At 55.2% G+C, this 7,152-nt stretch overlaps 1 protein-coding gene across 1 annotated transcript in view; it reads left to right on the top strand.

Annotated features, from left to right (window-relative positions):
• Window positions 1-307: 307 nt before the first annotated feature.
• Window positions 308-7,152, top strand: part of SLCO2B1 (solute carrier organic anion transporter family member 2B1) — a 58,023-nt gene continuing 51,178 nt past the window's right edge. The window contains exon 1 of the mRNA XM_026115319.2: window positions 308-430. The gene's annotated coding sequence lies outside the window, so the exon portion shown is untranslated. The remainder of the gene's footprint in view (window positions 431-7,152) is intronic.

Here is a 7,152-nt window from a genome sequence, read left to right as displayed (position 1 = left end):
CCGGCTTCAAAAGCAGATAAATCGGGATGAGAAAATGAACGTGATGGAAAAGCCCACGAGGGACGGACCCTCATGGGGGGGGGGGAAGGGAGGCAGGGGACAGAGCAAAGCGAAGGTCAGTTTGTGCTCGGACTTTGTAAGCAGTTTGCAAAGCTCTGTGTGAACTAAGCGTATCAGCAGCCTTGCAACTTTTTGGAACTGCAGCTTATAAGGCCAAAAAAAAAAATAGATCCTTTTGAAAACCATTGCAAAATTTGCCATTATAAATGTACTCCGGCTTCTGAAATTGTAGGCTAAGCCCCACCTCCACACACCCATCCCCACCTCCGGGCTGGGAAGTAAAAGTACCGAATGGCCAGAGCGCTCGCGGGCAGCAGGAAAAACTTTTGCTACCCGAGCGGCGGGACCGTGAAAGGCGAGTCCTGAAATTGTGAGTATCCCGGCGTCTGTCCTGCGTGGGAAAACGCTGCCGAGCCGTCCGCACGGAGCCTGCCCGGGCTCCGTCCCCCGAGCGCCGGGGCAGGTCGCATTGCCGTGGTTTCTCGTGCTGCTTTCCCCGCGCTCGTTTTGCAAAGGCTCTTCGGACCGGTTCCGTTTCGGGAGCTGGATTTTTCTGGTAGTTCAAAAACTACAGGGAAAAAAGAAAAAAAAAAAAAGAGTGATCACAAATGTTCTGTGCTGCCTGTTCTGCGAGGACTCTCTGCACATATATTTTGCTGCTTCCTCTCTGCTCTTGGTTATTTATTTGACTCCTTTTTTTCCAGCAGAGCAGCTCCACTTGTTTCTTCATTCTGCAGCCTCGTAGCCAGCCCCGGGGGCTGCCGGGGCTGCTTTCGCTTATGGAGCTGCTCCTGCCCTTACGGGAAAGCTGCTTTTCGCCCCGCTCTGCTGGTGTCTGGGTGGCCCTTGGGGCGGATTACCAGGCAGGTGTGAACTTTACCTGCGCGTCCTCAAGCTTAACCCTGCCGGTTGCCTTCGGTGACCTGCCGACAGCGCCCGCCTTGCAGGGGGACATCGGCCAGGCTTAACTGCTCCATCTTTGCACCAATTCAAGGCAAAAATCAGCGTGCTGGTTGCAAAGAGCTGATGTGGCCTCCTGGCTCGGAGAAACCTGCAGTGACCGGGTGCAGGAAAGGGTTAAAGCCGGAGCGAAAGCATCTGCTCCGGAGCAGGACACGCTGCACTGCTGCAGCTCTGCAGGTTTCGGGGTCCTGTCTTTCCCTCCACCTCCATTTCGGAGGTGCTGCATCTGGGGGACTCTGAGAGATTTGTGCTTGCGCTCCGGAGCAGAGGCTGAAAAACCTGTTACCGCTCCAGTTATTGCGGTTTTTCTTAGCTTACGAGGCACGTCACACCCCAGGCTCACTGCAAGGTGCGTGCACGATGCACCGTGGTGCTTCGGACACTTGCCGGGGTCCTACGGGCGCATCCCTCCCTAGGTCACCTCGCCGGGTGGTCGCGGCTGCCTTCCGCGGCGTGCACCCGTTTGCGATGCCGTTACCGCGCTCCAGCCGAGCAGATAGGTCTGGGGGGGATGAAACCTGCTCTCGCCACCTCCTGCCGCGGAGATGCACCTCCGGGCTTTCCAGGAAGGACGAGCCGCGGCCAAGGGACTTTCTGCGGGACGCGGAGAGACAGCGCCGGGGGGGGAAGCTGCGAGTCACGTTTGGGCTCCAGGTTCAGCACCCAGGTGCCGGCTGGGGCGCTTGGCTTAGGGACGCGGCGGCAGGTGACCGCAAACGCTGCCAGGGCGGTACGGCCGGCACCGTGGCATCTGGGAAGTGCCGGGATTTCCAGGCCACTGCGCTGTCAGGTCGTGCCACTCGCCTGGGCAGGCGCCCAGCTCGTCGCTACTGCTCCGGAGGTGCAGAGCAGAAAAGGAAAATGCTCATCGAGGACTTTGGAGTAAAGCAAAAAACAGGGACAAATTAGACAAAATAGGGAGATGTTTAGGGCTGGCCGTGTGCACCAAGGACACCCCAGCCCTGCAAACAGGCCGGAGTGAGCAGCTTCAGGAGCTTATCGACATTCATGTCTGTATTTCCTCCTACTCGCTTTAAGTGATAACCTTACGCAGCATCCTTTCGAGGCAGCACGGTGCCGCGCGCCCAGGCAGATGCTGGTTCAGCTCCAGCGGGCCACGAACGTCCTCTATCCAGCTCCCATCAGGGCTGGATTTCTCAGCAGCCATCCAGGCCCTATCGATCTGCCCCGAAGGGCCTTTTATCAGGCGTCTGCAGAAATTTCATGACTGCGTTTTTTTTTTTTCTCTGCTCCCTGCCCTGATCTACGGTCTCTCGTGCTCGGATGGAAGCTGTCAGGGAGGTGAAACGTGCTGGAAAGGAGCATCTTCTCCCGGCTGCACTGAGCCCAAGCGCGGCATCCGTCCGCTTTGACATCCACTAAATGCAGCGGCTCCTCGATGGTCCCCCTTGCTCCTGCAGACACGCACAAAGTCACGATCGGCTTTGGCCAATTAGCTCAAAAAAAGTTCCAGAGGGAAAACACGTTTTTTTGGCTCCCCTGAGCCCTCCTAGCTTGACCGCGTGGCCGTGCTGGGTTTGCTGCCCACTTCCCCCGGCGCCGGGCCGCTCTCGCTGCGGCCTCGCCGCATGTCCCCGTTATTTCCCGAGCACGCGCTCCGGCACGGAGTAACCGCGTGATGTCTCGTGCTGTCGCCTGCCTCAATGTGGTCTTCGCGGACAGCTGAGGAGCTTAATTACCCGGCTCAGGACCTGTCGCTAAGCCCCCAGGGTCTGAACGTGTTAATTTTAGAAATAAACGGGGACAACGGCGTGGGAAAGCTGCGCCGCAGAGCAACAAGCGACGCGGGAAACTTTGGGATAGAAGCGTGACCGGAGCGTCGCAGGGATGGGAAGCGTCGGCCAGCAGGGATCGATGCCAGGTGCCTGGCTGGAGGAAACTCCGGGATGAGCTAACTCGTTAGGGAGGCAGGTTGCAGCCTGCCCGCCGGCCGCGCTGGTGGACGCTGCCTTGGCTGAGACCCGGTGTTGGCGTGACCGCTGTGGCACAGCCAGGACGGCCTCCGGGAGCAAATAATCTCCTGAACCCCATCCTGAGTCTATTTTCCACAAATGAAGCATTTGCAGCTGCAATTTTTCCAGTCCCTTCTCCAGCGAGGCCAGATGTGACTTTTGCCTTGGGGCAGATGCACAAGGGCTGCGGGGACCCGTCAGGCGCATGGAGAAGCCCAGAGCTGGGAGAGCAGCACCCAGCAACAAGCTGTGCCCAAAATAGCCAGGTTTATCCCAATCCCAGGTGGCTCCAGCACCCGCTGGCTCTAGCAGGCAGGAGCATCCCTGCCCGCCGCTCCCGCCTTGCTCCCGTGCTCGTGCCTCGTCCCAGCGTGTCCTGCAGCTTCCCCGGCCCTCTCCTCCCCGCAGCGTTTCCTCTCGGGGTATTTATAACCTCTCGGTCCTGCTTTTTTGCTGGCCTAGGGCAGTTTTGAACTTCCTCTGCTACGGTTCGTGCTCGGTTCCCCGTCTGCCGCAGCAGCGTTTCTCTGCACCTGCTCTGCCTCGAGCTCGTCCCTCCAGCACGCGGGCGGCCGGCGTTGCTCCCCGCTCCCGGGGCAGTCGCGTGGCGAGGATCAGCCCAAATCTCACTGTATTCTTCCCAAAAAGCTGCGGATTCCTGGTGTGCTAATCTGTGGATAACAGGCCCTATGTGGAGGGAGGAAAAAAACCTGCCCTTGAATATGCTGGAGAAGCAGATGGGTGGAAAGTAAATGAGTTTGTGTCTAGGTGCTTCTTGCACAGGGATGCGCCGGCCGGCAGCAGTTTGGGGAGTTGGGGCCCTGGTCCCAGGCCGTGTGTGCAGATGTGCAAGCCTGGGGTTTATTTAGAAGTCAGAAACAACCTCTGGGTTGCTCCGGGGAGAAAGCCGTGCCTATCCGAGCTTTCCGACGGCCGCACGTGCAAGGCACAAGGCTTTCTGCCCCATCTGCGCCGTTTCTGCAGCATATCCTGTTCGTTTTGCAATAGCTTCTCCTTCGAAAAGGTGGTTTCTGCATGGATGTCTGCACCCGCCGTGCTTTGGAGCTCTCCTGGCTCCTGTTTTTGGGTTTTTTTTCCTGTTCTCATGCATTTTCTCCAGCTGTTCCTTTCAAACAGCACTGCAAAGTCTTTTAGACCACTTTTTAAAAATAACCAGCAAACCCCCAATCTTTGTCTCATTTTTCACTCCTGTTTTAGCATCAGCGAAATACACAGGGGAAAAAAGTGTTCGGGATATTATTTACGATGTATAAAACCCCAAATCAGAAAACTCTAGCTTGGGATCACCTCCCTCCAGAGTCGTGTTAGCAGATGTCTCTCTCCGACCCCGGCGCCCTGCCTGTAGCCTATGGAAAGGGAGGTCTCCCCCGGGGAAAGGGTTTATATACTTCGTTTTGTGTTTTTGTTCATCCTACCCTTGGCTTTTGAGCTGCTCGGAGCAGGGAATATTTCCGGCCAAACACACAGGAGGGTGTTGTTAGAACAGAAAATGCCGAAGGAGGACGTGAGACATCACCTTTCTGTAATATGCACCCAGCTGGGTTTCTCCCAGTTAGGGACCGCGGGGTATAACTCAGTGACTGGAACTATCCAGAGGGCAGGACTAACCGTTTATTCATAAAATCCTACCGAGAACAAGCAAAACTCACATATCCGAGGAGTTTTTACAGCAAATGTCTTTGATGCCCTTGGACTGAATTGCATTTGCCTACAGTAAAACTGCCAGCACAAACAAATCCGTAGCTCCTGCGGCTGGAAATGGCAAGGGAAAACAAGGGCAGGAGTTGTGGTCAGGCTTAAGGACATGCTGCTTCTGCGGGTGGGGCGACCCGTGTCCCTGGCTCATCCGAGCGGATCCACCCGGCGGGATGGCTCCCGAGCCCGTCGCCGCTCCTGAAAATGAAACCGTGCGAATGATTTCTGACGTTATGCAACTGCCAGCCACGTTGCTTGCGTGACGCACGCATCTGAAATCTCAGCTCAGAGATCTCCCTTCTCCTTTTCCTGCAGCCTCTCCGTTTCCTTCCCTCTGTGCTTTGAATGATTTCTTTTTTTTTTTTTAATCTCTTCAAGTCATCGCTGAGTTTAGCTCCCTGAGCCCTGGGGTTGGGGGGGTCGAGTTTGCACAAGCGATACCACATTGGGACATGCGGAGCTGCAAGAGCATCTGCATGCTCTCCTTGGAAACAACCATCCATGCCAAAAGCAACCCTTTTTTCCCCACAGCGGAGAGGCCCTTTTCCCTTTACTCCTGTGTTTTCCACCCAAGGTGTTGAGGTCGTGGCCAATCTCTTCTCACGTCTGACCACCGGGCTTGGCAACGCGTGCCCAGGCGGGATGCGTTGCTGCCGTTGCATCAGCGAATCTGCCTTGAGGGTGCAACTGGCCTGCTGCCGATGGCCGCGGCAGAGGCAGATGTCCGCATTGCCAGCGTAGGGTCAGATGAACCCCCAGGGCTTTTGGGGTGACATCAAGGGGGACAGCTTGCAGGGAGGACTCCAGCACTTTTTGCAGGACTTCTGCTGTAGGATGGAGCACTTGGCCAGAAGGTCTCCACGGGCTGGAGCTCATCTCTGCTGCACAGCACACACAGCTCCGGCTCTGTCCTGGCTCTGTCCCCCCAGAAATGGGGGGGACTTCACCAGTTTCAGAGTGGAGAATGGTTTGGGGTGGCAGGAACTACTGCGAGTCACCCGGTCCAGCCCCAAGATGAAGCTTGGGTGCCTTGATGCCTCACCCTCACGGCCCACAGTTGTGTGTCACAGGTTTTCTGACAGCTTCTCTCTTTCTTTTTTCTAAACTTTACTTCTCTGTAACAGTTTTCCTCATACTTTGCTTTTTGCGGGATTTCTGCAATGTGTCATCTCTGCCACATTTCCCATTGCAGAGAATCACTGCGTTAGGCTGATCTCATTTTCACTTTCTTTTTGTCTGTTGGCGTGAGATAGAAATAGCTTTTGTGCAGATCCACACATCCATTTTATCTCGCAATCTTTTCCCAAGGAGGAAATGATGCACGCACGATATCTTTCCCTTTCTGCGGCATTATAAAGCATTTTTTTCACTCATTTTTTTTCCAAATCACCTTCCTATTTAACACAGGCACACTCGTACACAGGCACACTGACGCTATCCCAGTTTTACCACCAGTGAATATAAATTATGTAGAAATCCAGCAGAAGAAAGACAGATAATGGGATATTTGTTGGCATTTTGTCTCCCCTGCCGGGATTTAATTTGCTGTGTTACATTCTCTGCTATTTACTCAAGCTCTGCTGAGCCCAGTCCGTGCTTCTCCTTGTTCAGCTAACGACCGCTGTGCTGCTATTAATAAACGTGTTACTATAGATTTATGTCCTCGGGAGCAGGGAGGGACTCTAGTGTCACCAAGTCCAGTCCCCTGCTGCCAGAGCCAGGATCATTGCACAAGTCTCAGAGCAACCGGTCGTGTCTGGAGGGCTCGGGGCGCTTCTGCTGGCCCTCAGCCCCCCCAGTGCCGAAGCGAGGACTGCTCAGGGGCAAGGGGTGCATCTTAATCAGTGATAAAATGACTTACGAGATTACTTGGCCAAGCTCTGGTCAAATGGGGGTTGTTCCCTAGAGCATCACCCCTCGTTCAGCCCCTCTCCAGGTCTTCTGCGCCTCTGGCTCGCGGGACCGCTGGAGTAGGCTGATAAGACATCATGCAAGCAAGGCTGCAATTCATGGAAATCTTTTATCATAGCCTGAACATGCTGGTTTGTGTGGGACTGGCCTCCTGGCATGTCCAAGCTCAATGCCATGCCTCCCTGTGCCCACAACATCTTGCCTTCCCCGCTGGAGGAGGGGATGCTGCAACTCAAGTCCCCATGGCCACAGCCAAAAATGTGGAGGAAACAGGACTCTGGGGAAAAATCCCTTATCTGTAGCTGCTGGAATAACATCAGCTGATGGATCCACAGCATCCGAAACCCTTGCTCTCTCAACAACCATCCATCACCAGCCCTGGAGGACATACTATTAGGAGGCAAATCGCTTGGGTGTTTGTCCCACGCTTGGTACCTCGTAGTTGGGGTCTTGCTGCATGCACCCCTGCACTGAAAACATCGCGTCCCAGTGGTTACGCACAGCAAAATCTGGCCATCGTTGTGCCTAG

The sequence above is a fragment of the Dromaius novaehollandiae genome, chromosome 1, assembly GCF_036370855.1.
Source record: "Dromaius novaehollandiae isolate bDroNov1 chromosome 1, bDroNov1.hap1, whole genome shotgun sequence".
NCBI lineage: Eukaryota > Metazoa > Chordata > Aves > Casuariiformes > Dromaiidae > Dromaius > Dromaius novaehollandiae.
This window is presented reverse-complemented; position numbering and strand designations above follow the sequence as displayed.